A 19245-nucleotide genomic window follows, 5' to 3' on the forward strand; every position below is an offset into this window, starting at 1 on the left:
ACACCATTGTGATTATCTTGGTCGTGAAGCTCTTTTTTGTACAGTTCTTCTGTGTATTCTTGCCACCTCTTCTTAATATCTTCTGCTTCTGTTAGGTCCATACCATTTCTGTCCTTTATCGAGGCCATCTTTGCATGAAATGTTCCCTTGGTATCTCTAATTTTCTTGAAGAGATCTCTAGTATTTCCTATTCTGTTGTTTTCCTCTATTTCTTTGCATTGATCGCTGAGGAAGTCTTTCTTATCTGTGTTAATATACAATATTTGTTTTTCTCCTCCTGACTTACTTCACTCTGTATAATAGGCTTTAGGTTCATCCGCCTCATTAGAACTGACTCAAATGCATTCCTTTTTATAGCCGAGTAATATTGGAACGCATCAGAAGCTTCCTAGGAAAACGGAAGACATGAACTGTGAATTAGAAGCTCAGAGTATTCATGGTTTCCAGCCTACTAGGAAATTTAGATTGTCAGAGAAGGCAATGGCAACCCACTCCGGTGCTCTTGCCTGGAAAATCCCATGGACGGAGGAGCCTGGAAGGCTGCAGTCCATGGGGTTGCGAAGAGTCAGACATGACTGAGCAACTTCACCTTCACTTTTCACTTTCATGCACTGGAGAAGGAAATGGCAACCCACTCCAGTGTTCTTGCCAGGAGAATCCCAGGGACGGGGGAGCCTGGTGGGCTGCCATCTATGGGGTCGCACAGAGTCGGACACGACTGAAGCGACGTAGCAGCAGTAGCAGAGGACCAAATTAAGGTTTCCACTTAGTCCTTTTGGAGATATACCTATTATTTCTAATCTAATATAGCTCATATTTTTCAACTGTAAACGACTGATCTCCACTGCCCTCTTCCTGAGAAAGTTGAAATGAAGCTAATGTTTTACTTTTTCTCGGGCATTGATATGAGCACTGCCTGTCGGGTTTGACCTCACTGTCCTTGCATCTTTTAATACTAATTGCATCAGAAACTGCCCAGATGTGCCCTCCTCCCTGCTTACTGCCTCACTCAAGCTGAGGGAAGAGGCTGGACTTCCATCCATAGTGATGGAGACCTCGTGGAGGGCGCTGGTGTTCCTGGTTCGAGGATGGCTGGGGGAACAGCTCAGCTCCAGGCTCATCTGAGAGCTCTAGGACCTCTGATCAAAGCTGACTGTGGGGACCAGCCCAGGGATATCACAGACCCAGGGAAACATGAGACCCACACCCAATTAGGGGAGGGAGAAAATGTTCCAGTGCCTCTGGGACTACTTGGGATGAGACGCTCAAGCCTTGGTGCCCTCTGGCGCTGACCAGCCCTCAGACTGACTTCCACAGTCCCTCTTGAAAGCTTTGCTGGTGCTCTTTGGATCTTGAATGGAGTCCTGCAACCTTGACGATGAAGCTGTCCTTGGTACCACAGGGAGACAAAACTGCAGCATGATGTAGGCGCACTGGTTAAGGCAGAGCCTTGTCTGAGCAGGTCCTTCTTTCCAGCCTGGTCCCTGCAGTAGCACCACCACCCAGGAACGTGTTAGAAATGTGAATTCTGTTTCCATCCCAGACCACCTGCGTCAGAAACTCTGGGGCTGGAGCCCAGCAATCAGTGTTTGCACAGGCCCTCCGCATAATTCTCACCCACGCTCAAGTTTAAGACCTAGCAAAGGGATATTTATATGAGAAAGTTTATGGTCGCAAAGCCGGATGAGGCTGGAAGGAAATGACAGGGAAAATGAGAGTGAGGATATTTAAAAAGGGAGAGTAAAAACAGAGAGGAGAAAAAAAAGTCAGGCAAGTATAGAGCTTCCCCTCTCCCGCCGGGCGTGTGTGAGAAACGATAAACTGCACCTGCTCTAGCATATCAGACAACTGAGTTTCCATCAGAGCTTCCCAGGTGGCGCTGGTGGTAAAGAACCCGCCTGCCAACGGAGGAGACAGAGGCACGGGCTCGATCCCTGGGCTGGGAAGAGCCCCTGGAGGAGGCCATGGCAACCACTCCAGCGTTCTCGCCTGGAGAATCCCACGGACAGAGCAACCTGGCGGGCCACAGTCCAAGGGTTGCAAAGAATCGGACAGGACTGAAGTGACTTAGCGCGCATGCGTGGCAAATTTATTTGGCTAAAAACAACTCCCGGGGTAGTGACCTTTCGTTCAGCTAATATCACTCCTCTCACAGCCTCCAAAGCACATAGAGAAATTGGAGAACGGGTGAATATCTTTAAAGTCTACTAAACACCAAAGCCTTCCCAAACACTGTGTACTTTTCCGAGTGAGTTTCTATTTATTGGGATTTCAGATTATGGAAATCTGTCTCCTGTTCCCAGAGGAATTAAAACACAGCGAAAGCGAGGCGAACACACGGGTGTGTGCCGTGTGCGTTCCTCCGTCTGCTGGCTACGCCTGGCTGACCGCTGCTGCGGAGCCAAGGGGACGATCCTGAAGTCCTTCCCCAAAATATGGCCCGGAGCCGGGGAGGCTGCAGCTGGCGCAGACGGCCGATCAGCGTTTCCCGGCTGATCAGGGGCTCCGCTGGGAACGAGAGCGTTCCCAGGGCGGCGCGTGATCACCGCTTCGGTTGTCCGGAGCTTGGCTTTCTGGAAAGCGGTAACTGAAGGGCGTGCGTGCTGCGGACACTCGCTGTGGCCCTCCTGCTCATTTCTATTCCTTCTCTCTCCCCTGGTTACTCGCTGGCTCTTTCGTGTTCAACAGCGCTCTCTGCTCCTCGAATTTCTCTCTCAGATCCACACATTCAGTGCTGTTGTGCAATCCTAGTCTTCATTTCATCCAGAGAGCCGCTTCCCTGTCTTGTTTGAGCCCCAGAGAAAGTCGGCCTTGAGGATGAGCAGAATGGGAAGCTGGAAGGGCTGGTTGTGGAGTGACCCACCCGGTTAGCCTCAGTGTGCCCATTGGTAAAGTTACCATGTACCAGATGGGACCACCTCTTCTAATCCTTCCAAACAGGTACTGAGCAACATTCGAAGCGGATGCTGTGAACATCCCCAGTGTATATGGAGGGAAGTGAAGTTCCCCAAGATCACACAGCTGGTCAGCGGCGGAGCTGGGGTTTGGGCCAGTCCGCTGCCCCCAGGGGCTACGCCCTCGACACCCCCGCTCTTGGTACTTGAAGTCAAGCTGCAAGAAGGAGATGAAACAGCAGGTGTAGGAAGCTAGAAGTTAAAGCCCCGGCTGAAGGGGGGGAAGTGCGCTGGACTTCCCCCAGCCAGCCGGACCCCCGCCCCCGCCCTTCTCCACCTCTGTCCCTTACTGTTCCTCTTGGAGTGGTCCGGTCAGATCAGAGGGGCCAAGAGGAGGACGGTGGTTAGAGGCTGAAGCTCAGACTCAGAAGCTGCCAGACAAACCTGCGAGCAGGCAGGAACGGCCAGAGCGATGAAAGAGGCCCTCCGTCCCCACTGCAGTCCCAGACCGCCCAGCCCCTGTGCCCCAAAAAACAGCAGAGCCAGCTGTGAGGCTCCAGGGACTGGGGGACAGCCCCAGGCTCCCCTCGGACAGGGGGGCTCTTTTACTTCCACTCGAAACGTCCTCTTCTTCCCCCTCTCGTCTCTCTAATTCCCGCCTCCTTCTTCTCACCTTTTCCCTCTTTGTGAGAGAGCCTGCTATTCATCCACCAACATCCATGTTCTCTCTCGTTCATAATAACAGACGCATAATAGCAGATACTTAATATCAAGGTGGGGATGTTAGTAATGGGGGAAGCTATGCCTGTGTTGGGGGCAGAGAATATACGGGGAATCCTTGTATATTGGCTTAAGATTGCTGTGAATCTAAACTCCTCCCAAAGTCCTTAAGAAGAAGGAAGACACATTCTCAATTTAGGAAACTTGGAAAGATTGAGGAAACCAAAGGAAATAAAGTCACTTACAATTCTATTCCCCAAAGTGGTGGAGAGATGACTTTAACATTTTGATGTGTGTACTTCCAGGACTTTTTTCTATATAGACACTCATTTCCCTCCTAAACAAGTTTAAATGTGTTCAAATTTGCTTCCGGAGCAATTTCATCACTGCATGTCTTAGACACATGTTTTAGTTGTTGATTTTGACACTGCAAAACGAACGATAGCTCTGGAAGCACATGGCAGGAAAGTTCTTTTCTTTGGTCTTTAAAAGAAAGTGTCTATGTGTTCACAAAAGAGAAAAATATCCGTCAATAATAGCAGGCATATAAGAAAATTAAATTTGGTATCTAAAAAAGTTCTTTAACAGACTTGTAATTGCCAGCCGGGAGGAGGTGGTAGGGAAGGGTGGATTGGGAGTTTGAGTGTTGTTGGTGTTCAGGCGCTCAGTCGTGTTTGACTCTTTGCGACCCTGTGGACTGCAGCACGCCAGACTTCCCTGTCCATCACCAACTCCCAGAGTTTACTCAAACTCATGTCCACTGAGTCGGTGAGGCCATCCAACCATCTCATCCTCTGTCATCCCCTTCTCCTCCTGCCTTCAATCTTTCCCAGCAGCAGGGTCTTTTCCAGTGAGTCAGCTCTTTGCATCAGGTGGCCAAAGGATTGGAGTTTCAGCTTCAGCATCAATCTTTCTAATGAATATTCAGGGTTGATTTCCTTTAGGATGGAGTGTTTGGATCCCCTTGTAATCCAAGGGACTCTCAAGAGTCTTCTCCAGGGGCCTACCTGGTGACTCAGTGGTAAAGAACCTTTCTGTCAATGCAGGAGACACGGGTTTGATCCCCGATCTGGGAAGATCCCACATGCTGCGAAACAACTAAGCCCGTGCCCCACGACTGTTGAGCCTGTGCCCTAGAGCCCGGGAGCCACAACTAGTGAGCCCACGTGGCATGTAAAGCCCGTGCGCCCTAGAACTTGTGCTCTGCAACGAGGGCACTGCAATGAGAAGCCACACACCACAAGCAGAGAGCAGCCCCCGCTCGCCAGAAGAAAGACCACACAGCAACGAAGACCGCACCAGCCAAAAATGAATCCATAAGCGTCAGTTCTGAGGGAAGCAGATGCAAACTGCTGTGTAGGGATAAACAGCAGGTCCTCCTGGTACCGCAGGGAACGATATTCAATATCCTGTGATAAACCATAGTGGAAAAGAATGCATATACGTATCACTGAATCACTTTGCCGTACAATAGCTATTAGCACATTGTAAATCAACCAAGCTTCAATAAAATAATTTTTAAAAATCCTTTAATGTAGCTTACCAGAAATCCATGTCTATTTCTTTAACACACGTGCCAATAGAAGTGTTTAGGCCTTCCTGACTCAACAACTAGAGACAGACATGTTTGCTCCACATAATCCAGGCAGAGTCTGCCTGGTGGCTGGCCGTGTGGGCAGAGATGTGCCGGCTGTTTATGAATTCAGTAACACCCATTCCATCTGCTCGTAGTTACCTGCTCCTCTGGAATTCAGAGGCAGACCAGCTCTGAGAGAATGCGATCCCCAGTGTTTCTTTGGTCAACCAGCTTACTTGCATTACAGTGTTTCTATGCCGTGTCCTGTTAAAGCATCAAAGGACGCAGAACAAGCTGCTTCTCTGACCCGTGGACAGGCAGGGAGCTGCTGTGGTGCCTGAGATCCGGGGAGAGGACAACGCGGGCTCCTTCCAGCCACCCACAGAAACGAGTCTCACCAGCATCTCACAGCCAGTGTCTAATGGGGTCTGCGTTGGTCCACTGGAACAGCGAGAGAACTTGCACTTGTTGCTGGGAGCACGAGGGTGGGCTTGGTAAGCAAGATGAGGGCTGCTTTCCAGACGGTAGCAGAGGAGGGTGATAGCTTTATCAGGCGTGGAGCTGAGCCCATCAAGGTGGTCACATGGATGGAAGGCCCACCGTCCACCTGAAGACGTGCTAATCCCTTCAAGATGGACTCTCTGACTTAAACCTCAACCGAGTCGCTGCTATCATTTCCATAATTCCGAAGAAGGGACTGAGACTCAGTAACTTGCTCAAGATAACACAGCTAGCAACTGGCAGAGACGGGTTTGAACCAGGGCTGGCTGATTCCTGGGGCCTTTGCTCCTAATCTTAATTCAAAGAGTAGAAGGCAATCCTTAGCCCGGTAGATTGCAGGCCCTGAGAACAAAGCTGGTCATATGCAGACGGAGGCTGTGGCCTATTAGAAGCCACATTCCCCCTAATACCTGCCCCTTGGCCACAGGGACACCCCCTCACCAGGACTGGGCCCTCATTTGGAATGAGGCTGGTGGCTCACTCGGGCACGTGGGGCTGCTCCCAACAGCCCTGAGTGGCCTGGCTGAGGGCTAAGGCAGGGAGGGGACCGAGCGGAGACTGGTGTCCACACGCTTCCTTCATCCCGGACTCTGCCCTTTCTCCATGCCCAGGCAGGTGCCTTTACCCACCTCCCCGCTCCATAGCCTTGACCCTTCCTTGAGAAAGAGTTCCTCTTCTTTTTTGCTGTGTTGGGTCTTAGCTGTAGCACGGGGATCTTTGGTGTGGCTCAAGGACTTTCTCTCTAGTTACAGCTCGCAGGCTTACATTTCCAAGGCATGTAGTTCCCTGACCGGGGATCGAACCCACAGCCCCTGCATTGCAAGTTGGATTCTTAACCATTGGGCCCTCAGGGAAGTCCGCAAGAAGAGTTCAAAAGTTCCTCTGATGGGCTAAATGTTTGCTTTAGGGTCATGGCCGTCTTGTTGTTCACTTCCGGGGTCTTTTATCTGTTCCACAGCAGCGCCCCCAATTCGGTGCTAGACAGTGGCCAGACTTGTCCCTGGGTTCCTGACCTGCCTCTCCCCGGGTCCCCTGCTTGGCCAGGATTCCTCTTGTCCTTGAGCCCCTGACTGCCCTGCCTTCCTCCCAAAGTCCCTGTTCTTCTCAGGCTCTGTCTTAACTTTCTGCCTTGCTTGCCTCAACCCCCTTCTTTCTCACGGATTCCTGGATGTTAGTCTGATTTCCAGCATCCCATTGCTTGGGAAAGAGTCTTTCTAGAATCTGTAGACTGAACAGGGGTATCAAACTAGGGACTGGCACCCTTGCTAGAGTCAGACGTATAGAGCGGTTGAAGGAGAGAGTCAAGCTTGGGTGTGGAAGACCCTTGGTTAGGAAGGAAACATCAAGAGTCAGTGCTAAAAAAACCCGAGCAAAATCCCCAGCCTGAGAAAAACCCCAGAGCCAGCTGGGGCTGGTGTGGATGGAAGTGAGAAAGCATGTGTGTTAAATCTGGATAAAATGAGGAGGGACAGCTGCTGAGGTTAGGTGGATTCGGAAGGCCTAAGGTGGTATTATCTCATTCCTAAGGGAACGAGACCTCTGATGTCACAATTAAGAGTTCTCAATGAAGACCAAAGATGACTTATGTTGCAACTAAGATGCAGAACAGCCAAAGAAAAGGCTTCTGGGCAGCCTGCTGACCTCTGGTACGAATAGGCGCCTCATTCCAGACCATTCAGCGAGCACCTGAAGACTGATCTGCCTCAGCTTCTTTCTCCCAAGGCTCTCGCAGCTCCTGACTCACTTTGGTGCTCACTGCATGCTAAATTGCTTCAGTCGTGTCCAACTCTTTCCGGCCCTATGGACTGAAGCCCACCAGGCTCCATGGGATTCTCCAGGCAAGAATACTGGAGTGGGTTGCCATGCCCTCCTCCACACCCCAGGATGGAACCCTCAGCTCTTCAATCTCCTGTGTTGGCAGGCAGGTTCCTTATCCCTAGCACCCCCTGGGAAGCCCTTGGCTTGTCAGCCCTAGAATGAATACACCTGTCCTGGGACAGAGCAAGGGCGGCAACTCCAGGCCAGATGCTAGTGTCCCTGCTGCAGACTGTGAGGCCAAGGCAGACGGCTGGGCGGGAAGGACCGAGTCCGGAACGACATGTTAAACAATCCTGTTCTTCAACAGAAGACCCGCTGGGAATGCATAGGCGGCAGTGGGTGAACTGACCCCTGAGACTCTGTTTTCTGTACCTTCTGCGTTCCTGGCACAGGGCATGAGAAGAGGCAGGGCAAAAACCAGCTGCTGCCAAGCTCGGTGATCGGTGCCAAGTGCAGCCGGCTTAGGGGAGGGTAAAGGGCTCCCCAGACATGGCCACCTGGTTCCCAGACAAACAGGTGATCGCAACACAGCGTCGTCCCTGATTTTCACCACCTGGACCTTGTTTGCTATTTGCAGAGGTTGGTCTTTCTTAACCGCCATGCTTCAATTCAGGAACACGCTTCTAGCTAATAGCACTTCAGCTGGCTTCGTGGAGACCAACAACCCGAGAATATTGTTGCTTTCTCCGCCAGCTAAATAACCGGAATCCTGTATTAGTACGAAGGCCTCTAACCAGCAAGGCAAACATACATTGTTTTGCAAATTGAAAGTCAGTTCAACTGACTGGAGGAGCGAAGAAGTTCTGCTCACCAAATACCAGGAGCATGTGTGTGTATAGATTCTTATTCCAAGTGTGCACTAAGTCACTTCAGTTGTGTCTGACTCTGTGTGACCCTATGGACTGTAGCCCGCCAGGCTCTTCTGTCCACGGGATTCTCCAGGCAAGAGTACTGGAGGGGGTTGCCATGCCCTCCTCCAGGGGATCTTCCCGACCCAGGGATCAAACCCGCATCTCTGAGGTCTCCTGTGTTGGCAGGCGGGTTCTTTACCACTAGCACTGCCTGGGAAGCCCATTCCAAGGGCAGATCATCTTTAATCATTCAGAGGAAGATGCCCTAAGACAGTCAGAAGATGCAGGGAAGGTTACTGTGTTAGGAGAGGACAGAGTTTCCTAAAGACTTCTGCCCCATCCCTGTCAATGGCAGGACGTACAACTTAAGATGCTTCCCAGGTGGCGCTAGTGGTAAAGAACCCGCCTTCCAGTGCACAGACGTTAAGAGGCTGGGGTTCAATCCCTGGGCTGGGAAGATCCCCTTGGAGGAGGCAATGGCAACCTAGTCCAAAATTCTTACCTGGAGAATCCCATGGACAGAGGAGCCTGGTGGCTTACAGTCCATAGCGTTGCAGAGAGTCAGACAGGACCAAAGCAACTTAGCAGAGGAAGGACACATTTGAGAATCGATCTCTTTTCACAAGCCCGACAGTGAAAGGGCCTAATCTCATTGTCATTTGGGGGAACTGTCTTACAAGCTTCCCAGAGATCGTGGGACACTCTGGATAGGAGAATGCAACGTTGTTCCTGTTACTGTTTCCTACTGATCAGGGCCCAGAACCTTCAGTCTGTAAAGTCAGATGTTGGGAGGCTCAGGAGGGAGGGATGATATGTGCACTCATAGCTGATCCGTGCTGTTGCACAGCAGAAGCCAGCACAACATTGTAAACCAATTATACTCCTATTTTAAAGATGAAAAGAGGAAAGTTAGGTGTTAGTCTGTAGAAAATAATTGCTGATGGGATGCAAATGATTTTTGTTGGTAAAGGACATAAATCCAAAAGTTATGAGCCTTTTGTGCCCTATAGGATATGAAGACATTTTAAAAAATATAATTTAGGGACTTTTCTGGTGGTCCAGTGGTTAAGAATCTGCCTTCCAATGAACGCAGGGGACCCGGGTTCGATCCCTGGTCAGGAGGCTAAGAGCCTACAGGCAGCTAATCCCTTGTGGCCACAAGTAGAGAGAGGCCTGCCGGCTGCAGCAAAAAATTCCGCACGCCCCAGCAAAGAGGAAATCCGGCATGTCGCCCCATGTGGCCATAAATAATTAAATGTTTAAAAATATATACAGATTAGCACTCATAACCCAGCATTCTTTCTATTATCTATCTATCCATTTACTTATGCAAATTTCTTGTATCTTCTCTTAAAGTGGCTTTGTCAGCCTGCTGGTTCTCTCGTTAACGAGTTACAGAAAACTTTGACGTGCACTTACTATGTATTTGAATGAGACTGTATTTTTTAAACCTTTTGGAACATATACTTGGATATTCCTATCTTCAGTGCAGGCAATCCCTTAACATCCAAGCCCTTGGCCACCAGGGATCAAAATGTATCAGCAGCCGTGTTGCTGGTCCTCTGAGTTCAAGCTTTATTATCAGTTCTGCTCTCTGAGGGTTTCCTTTACTTTCCTGACAGTTCAACCGTGCATTAAATCTCAAAAAAAAAAAAAAAAAAAAAAAAGTTCAGTGCGCTGTGTGGAAAGAGGTTTCTCTGACTCTCGAGTCTGTCATCTAGATCAAAATGGAAGTCTGTCCAGTTGACTTTTTAAGCACTGGGGTGTTCACTATATTTTTGCTAACTGGACTTTCCTGTTCGAGGAAAGTGCCTCTGTGGGTTTCCATCATCCATGCTGATAGTTTACCTAGGGCCCCAGTGGATGGGAGGGCGGCTGGGGCAGGGAGGAGGAGAGTTTGGGCAACCACAGGACAGCCTAGAGGCTGAATTCTAACTCTCGAGTTGGGGTGGACACCAAGGAAGGAGCGAGGAGCCGCAGGAGGCTGGGTCTTCATACCCACACCAAGGTCTGCCCTGTGGCGGTCGGTGTGCGGGCTGGAAAAGAATTTCCAGACACAAGGCAGGATGAGAGGAGAATAGAGGTTATTAGAGTGGGAGACGCTGTTAGAACAGCAGGCAGGCTCAAGGAGAGCCCACCCCTTTCATGGGCTAGTAGCCAATTTACATAGCCTCAAGAAAGAAAATTCCCACGGGAAGGGTGGCATTAGGTGATTGGTTAGGGTGCTATAGGGTGGGTATCGCACCTGATACAGAGTCAGGAAGCTGGCCTGTTTAAGTCGGGGAGGCTCATAGCAACAGTTGCTACAGAGCTCAGTCAGTTCCAGAGATGACCGTGGTACAGGACTCCGTATCTGCGGCCTTGGTACAAGGCTTTACACCTGTGACCTTGGAACGGGGCTCCACCTCCCCAGAGTGACACTTGGAACCTCAGCGTGGCTGAATCCGTTCACGGGTAAACAACCGCATCAGCAATAAAACGGCTGCCTGCCCGTGCCGGGCCCCAGCTGGAGGACCCCGCCCTGCGGGCTTCCTCCTTCAAGGCTGGGTCTGCACTTCACTCCCTCTCAGAGTCCCACTTGTTCCTGCTTGGGGACGGACGGTGATGAACAGACCCGAAGGGAACAGCTCTGGGACTGAGCCTGTGGTCCTGATTGTGCTACCGCGAAGCTCTGAGCCTGGAGTTTGCCCCAGGCAAAGGCTAGCAAGGACAGGATAAGAAATTCGGGTTAAAGAGAAAATCAGAAACCTTCCAGGTTGTGAAACTGAGTGCCCACCATATGGGAAGTGCTATTTTGGGGTGTAGTGGGTTTTTAAAGGAAAAGTTCTAGATTTTCCAATTCACTCCTGGTTTCAAGTATTCTGCCCCAGTCTCAGACTAGCTGTCAGAATTTTGTCTCCATGTTTGGAATGGAAACGACGTAATTGTACCCAGAAGTTGTCAGTTCTTTCTAGTTGGAATCTGCTATTGACTGGTTAAACAAGCCCAGGGAAGTCACCCTTTCTCTCAGCCTCTGCCTCTTCTACAAAACGCAGAGGCCCCTCCAAGCGTGCGTGTCTGTTCCCTGGTACTGCATGGAAGCCCCTCCATCTCACAGGAACAATATGCTCGTTTGGGGAAGGATCCTTGTCCCCCAGTAGCGCCCAGGTCATGAAGTTCTGGAAGCGCTCTAGTCATGACTTCCTGCTACCCCTGACCACAGGCATGGCACAGATCCCAAACCAGTTAGAGTCCTCCATCATGTTCCCTCTGGGATTAAATGTTTCATTTCCCTTCAACCCCTGAAGATGGGCATGTGGAGAAAGTCAGCCTGAGAGGATGAACCTGACATGTTTGGAAGATGGAAGTAAGTAAGCATTAGCTGCCCAGTCGTGCCTGATTCTTTGCGACCCCATGGACTGCAGCCCACCAGGCTCTTCTGCCCATGAGACTCTCCAGGCAAGAATACTGGAGTGGGTTGCCATTTCCTTTTCCAAAGGATCTTCCTGACCCAGGGATTGAACCCAGGTTTCCTGTACTGCAGGCAGATTCTTTACCAACTGAGCTAGATGGAAAGACAGGCAGAAAAGGAGTGGGAAGGGCCAGGGAGAGAGGGAGAGGAGCTGCTGCTGCTGAGTCGCTTCAGTCGTGTCCGACTCTGTGCGACCCCATAGACGGCAGCCCACCAGGCTCCGCCGTCCCTGGGATTCTCCAGGCAAGAACACTGGAGTGGGTTGCCATTTCCTTCTCCAATGCATGAAAGTGAAAAGTGAAAGTGAAGTCGCTCAGTCGTGTCTGACCCTCAGCGACATCATGGACTGCAGCCTTCCAGGCTCCTCCATCCATGGGATTTTCCAGGCAAGAGTACTGGAGAGGGGTGCCATTGCCTTCTCTGAAGGAGAGGAGAGAAAGGGGTAAAGGGGAGAAGAGGAAATGGGGGGAGACGGGAGGAAAGACCCTGAGTCCTGAGGCCCAATCGCCCAGCTCCTTCCCTGGAAGGATGTAAAACCAATAAACGCCCCTTTGTGAATAATCAACTTTGAGTTGGATCTCTGTCACTTGCAACCCAGACAATTCTGACAACTCTTAACCACAAAGATCATTTCTAGATCTTATACGATTATGTAACTTTGTTAAGCCAAAAGTATCTTGTTAATAGAGGCTTCTCCCATGGCTCATCAATAAAGAATCCACCTGCAATGGGTTTGATCCTTGGCTTGGGAAGATCCCCTGGAGAAGAGAATCACAACCCACTCCAGTATTCTCACCTGGGAAATCCCATGGACAGAGGAGCCTGGCGGGCTACAGTCCATGGGGTCGCCGAGAGTTGGACATGACTGAAGTGGCTTAGCATGCATGCGCGCGCATGTTAATAGATGACAAAATCACCACTCTTGAGTGACTTCTGCACTCAGGGACAAGGCAGGTATTGGGACTCTTATTTGGAATATGTAGTTCTGGCGTTTGAAAGCATACTCATAAACACACCAATCCAGAAGAGGGCTAAGGTCCCCCTGAGGGGCACACTGGCTGGTGAAGGAGGCCTCGAGAAGGTCCTTGAACTCATCAGGACCCAGCTCCTCCTGGTGAGCGAAGCTGCCGATGGAGACGGAGTTCTGCCTCAGATGCATTTTCTGCATCGCTGAGAGGTTCCTTTCGGCAAACTTAAACCCATTATTATATACAACAAAGTTTCGTGAAGAAGTGAAATTGCTTCAAAGAAGAGCCCTTAGAAGTTAACTCAAACCTCGTGGAATGAGTATTAGTTTCTGCCACATGTTTAAAGGGAGAAAGTGGTGGCCTAAGTACCATTGAAAGGGTCATGAAGAAGGAAAGGCAGAATCATCAGAGAACTGAATAAAAGCAAATAAAAGTGTGCCTCTGCCTTCCCCCCAAGGAGGGGTATGAGGGTGCAGCATGGGGTCTGGAAGGTGGGGTGCTGGGGAGGCTTACTGAGCCTGCAGGGTGGCCGACCTGGCGCGGGGTGGGGTGGGCAGGGAGCCCTGGCTTTGTGGGGCCCCCATGGTTCCTTCCTGCTGCGGGGACTGGGGGACCATCTGCCGGGTGGCTGTGACCCGCTCCAGAGCTCCCTGGGATCTCGTTCAGTTTTAACAAACAAGCAACCCTGATGTGGGCACTTCTGGCAAAAACATATTTTGCAAGTGCGGAATCGCTAATGAAACTGAGTAGCACCCCAGGCACCATCTGTTCCCTGACCAGTGTAGCAGCTTGTGCTCAGATTGGCTCCTGAGCGTATCCTCAGGGAGCAGACTCGGTGCTTCTCCTTAGGGGGCTGCAGAGAGACCCTGGGGGAGGAGGGGTCTGTAGATAAGAAAGGAAGAATGCTCCCTATCGAAGCCAGCCCCTCCTTTCCAGCACGGTCTTCCGCCCAAGTCCACCTGTACAATTTGACAAGTTCTCTATTGATGAAGACTTTACGATTGATCAGGCCAGTGACAGAAACCTAGCTTTATCCTTTACCGTGGGCTCAGTCGTGTCCAACTCTTTGGGACCCCATGAACAGTAGCCCACCAGGCTCCTCTCTCCATGGGATTTCCCAGGCAAGAATACTGGAGTCGGCTGCCATTTCCTTCTCCAGGGGAATCTTCCTGATCCAGGGATTGAACCAGAGTCTCTGGCATTGGCAGGCAGGTTTTTGTTTTTGCTTTTTTGTTTTTAACCACGGAGCCACCGTCTAGGAAGTTTTATCCAGTTGAAACCGAAAAGAACCCCAAAGGGGACTTTATTATAAAGATACCAGGGGTCTCAGGGAACCCAGGACAGAAATGAGCCACGCCTGGAACTTCTGGAAGACGGAGCTCAAACGGGGTCAGGGCGCCCACTCCGTCCCTCATCTCTGACTGCCCTGCGCAGCAGCCCAGGCTCTCCTTCCCTCTTTCTAGAAACACAAGGTCTCTTCTCTACTGGCTTGTGGAAGAGGCATGGCTGCTCGCCGCTGCAGGCATCGAGGGCAGGACGCCCAAAGCCGAAAGTGCAGGCGGACACTCACTGCGGGGGCTCTGTCGGGGTCCACCCCTGGCCCGGGGTGGGTGGTCACGGGGGCAACCACTGTCGGCGGCAGCTGCACTGGGCCCTGGAGCCGCCATTGGGGTCCTGCCAGAACACAGGCTGCCCCTGCGGATGGCCAGCAAGCGGGCCTGGCTCTGCCCTGCTCTCCAGCCCGGGGTCCTGCGGGAACCTGGAGGCTGCTCCTGCGGACAGTTAGCCGGAGGGACTGGTTCTGCCCTGCTCTCCTACCCGGTCCATCCCCAGTCCTGCATGTCTCCGGTCTGAGGGCTGACGCATGCCAGTGGTCTCTCCTGCCACGCGGGGGCCATGTGGACACTGCCCTGTCCTGTCTCCCAGGTCCTGCTGCGAGCTCTGAAGACCCCAGGGCTCTCCTGCCCCGGAGGGTCGCCATGAACTCAGATTCCAAATGTGCCCAAGATTTAGATGGCATGGCTGGCTCCTCATCACCCATGACGTTATAAAAGTCTAAAATTATCCTAACAACAAACTCCTATGCTATAGCATGGGGAGCTATATTCAATATCCTGTTATCAACATAACGGAAAAGAATATGAAAGTATGACTGAGTTACTTCTCTGTATAGCAGAAATTAACGCAACACTGTAAATCGACCATACTTTAATAAAATACATTTTAAAAATTAAAATCTAAATTATCCTAATTCTTCATGTTTTTTACTTGCTAATTCTCTCTCTCTCCACTAGGCAAAAATGCCGTGCAAGCAAGAACCATATCTGCTTCAGGCACTGTTGAATTCCCAAGTTCCAGAACAACGCAAGTGGTAAGTATTCACTAAATATATACAAGTTTCTTTAAGAACAACAAATCCTTAAATTTAAACCGAGACGTCATCCTTGGAAACAAGTCACAGAACTGTCTTAGGCTCTGTGAGCAGCTTTGCCCTCCTCCACGTCCTGCTTTTTCATCTCCTCCTTTGTTCCCCAAGGTTACTTGTCGCATCGTAGGCGGTCAAGACTGAGTCCCACTTTGAGGGATCAGAGGTCATTTCAAAATGTGAGATTCAGGTGGTGAATTCTTGACTCCTAAGATCAAAGTTACCATTTGGATACGAAACTAAAAAGTTGTGCAGGACTCATTTCTTCCCTTGCCTCCTCTTCAGAGTTCTACGGGAGGGAACAGGAGGAAAGTGCGGAGGGGAATCAGGAGGGATTACCAAGGGCCCTCTTCCCGGCCCTTCCAGGAGAGTCCAGAAGGCGGAGCAAGGTGAGAGGCAGGCTCTTCTAAGATGGAGAGTTCCATGGCAGAAGCGCACTGCCTGGATCTCCTGAGGACATGCCGGCGTCCCTGAGCCACCATGGTGTAGGGATAATGGCACAGAGACAGCAGGGCTTTAGGGCCAGACGACACTGAGTAACACCACCACCAAAACCCACGTGGGAGTCAGAAGCACGCGGGAAGCTGGTCAAGAAAGACCAAAAGACAGAGAGCTGGTGGACCCAAAACCCCAACGTCTGGGGCCTGAGGTGATCCACGCTGCATCTGAAGGCCGGAGGCCATGTCGGGACCTCGGGCGCTTCAGTGGGGGCGGGGAGGACAGAAACCGACGACTCAGCAGTGGAAGAGGCCGCGCGACTAAGGACGCGGTGAGACAGATGGCGTCCCTGAAGATGCTAGAACAGGCGTGAGACGGATCAGGAGAGAGGCAGAGGCAGACAGCAGCCCCTGAAACTCAGGGTGCACCGCCCGAACCTCAGCTGCCATCTGGAGGGGAAAGGGAGGGGCGCGAGAGAGTTTCTCGAAAATCTCAAAAGTTGACCCAGTTTTAAAACCGAAAGTCACTACATTCAGTTTCTGCAAACCAGGCAGGAAGGGGCTTTAACACAACTTTTCTAAGTGATGGGAAAGTAGATTTTTCCTTTTGATCCCTGGTGGCCATGATTCTGAGGGTTATACTTGCCACAGGACCTCAGAGGTCACAACGATGTTTGTATAGATGAGGATACTGCGTCCCAAGGAGAAAGATGGGTGGTTCCTCGTGATGCTGCTAAGTGTGGGCACAGCCGGGAGGGCAGCCCAGAAGTCCCGAGTCTTATTCCAGGGTCCCCAGCACCACAGAGGCTTGCTTCCCATGTCTATCGAACTCTCGCAGAATGTATTGAGCTTCACAGCTTTTTTTAAAAAAGTAGAGTATATAGGTAAACTTGGGCTTCCCCAGTGGGTCAGTGGATAAAGAATCTGCCTGCAATGCAGGAGAAGCAGAAGGCACAGGTTTGATCCCTGAGTCAGGAAGATCCCCTGAAAGAGGGCATGGCAACCCACTCCAGTATTCCTGCCTGGAGAGTCCCATGGACAGAGGAGCCTGCGGGCTACAGTCCACACAGTTGCAAAGAGTCGGACACGACTGAAGCAACTGAGCACGCATACACACGCACTTAAACTTAGAAGCCAAACTGCACTTTCTCACAACAGTCAAATGACAGGGGACACAAACTGAAACAGCACCTTTGGTTAAAGAATGTCATTTTCCTCCCCGCCTGCCTCCTTCCTTTCTCGTTCCTCTCTTTCTCTCTCTCCTCCTCCACCCCCCCCTCCTCTTACTATTCCTGACACATTTCTTAGCACACATTCCTCACGGCCGGTTGTAACAACTGGAAGGCACAGGGAGGCACTCAGGAGAGTGAGCTCAGAAAGAAGAGTTGCAGTTTGAGAAGTGGCTTAGGCATCAGAGTGGGAGAGAGATTGAGGAGGACAGAGAGGCAGCCCAAACTTCCACCTTCTGATGGTGACACCCCTGGATCACAGTGCAGTCCTTCTGAGACGCATCCTTCCACAGACGAAGAAGCCGGCGAAGGCAGGGAGTGGCTCAGAAAGCTGATGTCTGGTACATGCGCTTCGTGCGGCTGATTCAGGTCCGAGACGGTGGGACTCATTCCTACCCCGCCAGCCTCCAGCTTTCCTGCCAGGGCTGAGCAGATTCCAAGGCTTCCTGTTTGTGCTCATTTAAGCATCAGTCCTATCTCTCTCCACGAAGCCCAGGTGAAGCAGGGATGATGTTGGTTTGCAATACCATCAGTCTGTAGGAGGCAACTTGAACTTAGAAACTGAGAATTGAAACTCCCACCTGGAACCGTGTCTGCTCCTGCAGTCCCGGGTGGGGGGCAAGGGGATTCAGAGGGCAGACAAGAGCAGAGGAGAGGCTGCGCCACCCAGGACATGTGCTTGGATTTGGCAAACTTAAGAGAATTTAGGGGGCTTCCCAGGTGGCTCAGCGGTAGAGAATCCACCTGCACTGTAGGAGAGGCAGGAGACACGCGTCCGGTCGCTGGGTCGGGAAGATCCATTAGAGGAGGAAATGGCAGCCCGCTCCAGCATCCTTGCCTGGAGAATTCCGCGGACAAAGGAGCCTGGTGGGCTACAGCCTATGGGGTCGCAGAGAGCCGGGCACGACTGAGGGACTGAGCACAGTGCTTCACTAGAGGCCTGATGGTTGTCCGGCGTTTCAGAGGGGCTGCCTGCTGGGGGTTGAAAGCTGACCCCAGTGGATTCTCAGTCCCTTTCAAGTATTAGAAGTTGTGATTCTAAATGGAGCAACTGGTCAATAGCGGGTGATTCAGGCTCTGAAATCACCCAGACGGGAAGCGCACAGAGTATTGTGTTTGAAAGGCAGATCTGTGGCAACAGTGTCTGTGAATTTAAAAGTTTAAGAGTTCATACTTTTTTGGCTCAATGATTCAATTGCTTGGCATGTTATCTTATAGAACTACCAAGACACACACACACACACACACTCACTGCAGCATATACACTGGAAACAACTTAGCAAGAGAGAAGAGATTGGGGGAAGACCGCCCACCTAGCTCCGGGCGGGAAAAGGTCTCTGGTCTTGTTCGTTTCCATTCCACCGGAGGATCTGTGTGCCTGCACGTACCTGTCCTTGTAGCCAGGTGGGTCCTAAAAATGCCTGGTACCTGATGGAAAATTTGGGCTGCATGGTTGACTAATGTACCACAGTTGGGCTTTAAGGATTTTCTGAGGACCAATACAGAAGTTGTTTCTCTTAGGTATCTATAGGAGATCCCTGGCAGTCCAGCAGTTAGGGCTTGGCACTTTTACCGTGGAGGCATGGCTTCAAGCCCTGGTTGGAGAACATGCAAGCCACATGGCATGGCAAAAAAAAAAAGAGGCGAGTAGGTGTCTGCTGAGGAGGGTACACGTTAACTCCGAAATCCTAAAGGCCTGCTCGGTGATGCTCTTTTGGTGCTTGCTAGAGTTTGCAAAAACACTCTTATTTGCCGTCAACACTCTGATGCTGTGTTATTCCACGTTATTCTTGTATCTGTTGGCTCACACAGTCTAAGTGGTAGAGCAGCTTACACTGTATCTGGATTGGCTGCGGAATCTTCTCTCGTTATGGTTCCCTTTAAAACTGGCAGGCTTGCGGTCGCTTTGTAGGTGGGTTGGTGTAACACGCTCAAAGTGGCCTCCAAATTCTGAAAGTACTTCAGTCTTGTTCTCTTTATTCAAGAGACATTCTTGTTCTCTTTATTCTTTATTCCTGTTCTCTTTATCCCCAGTGTTGTTCTCTTTATTCAAGGTGGTTGTTTAGAGGTGCCACAACTTGTCTTTCACCTGGAAAGGGACCGCTCCACACGATCCAGACTACTGAGCTTTCAGAAACACGACTAAGACGACAAAAATGAAATTTTTGCTTTTTTCTCACTCCCTCTAGTTTGTACGTTTCTGACTGAAGCATCAAAACTACTTACTACTTCCTGGGAGTTTCCTGGTGGCCTAGGGGTTAGGATTCTGGGCTTTCACTGCAGTGACCTGGGGCCCAGGTTCAATCCCTGGTCGGGGAACTATGTTCCCATAGGCTGTGTGGTGCAGCCAAAAAAAAAAGTATTTACTACTCCAT

The sequence above is a fragment of the Capricornis sumatraensis genome, chromosome 21, assembly GCF_032405125.1.
Source record: "Capricornis sumatraensis isolate serow.1 chromosome 21, serow.2, whole genome shotgun sequence".
NCBI lineage: Eukaryota > Metazoa > Chordata > Mammalia > Artiodactyla > Bovidae > Capricornis > Capricornis sumatraensis.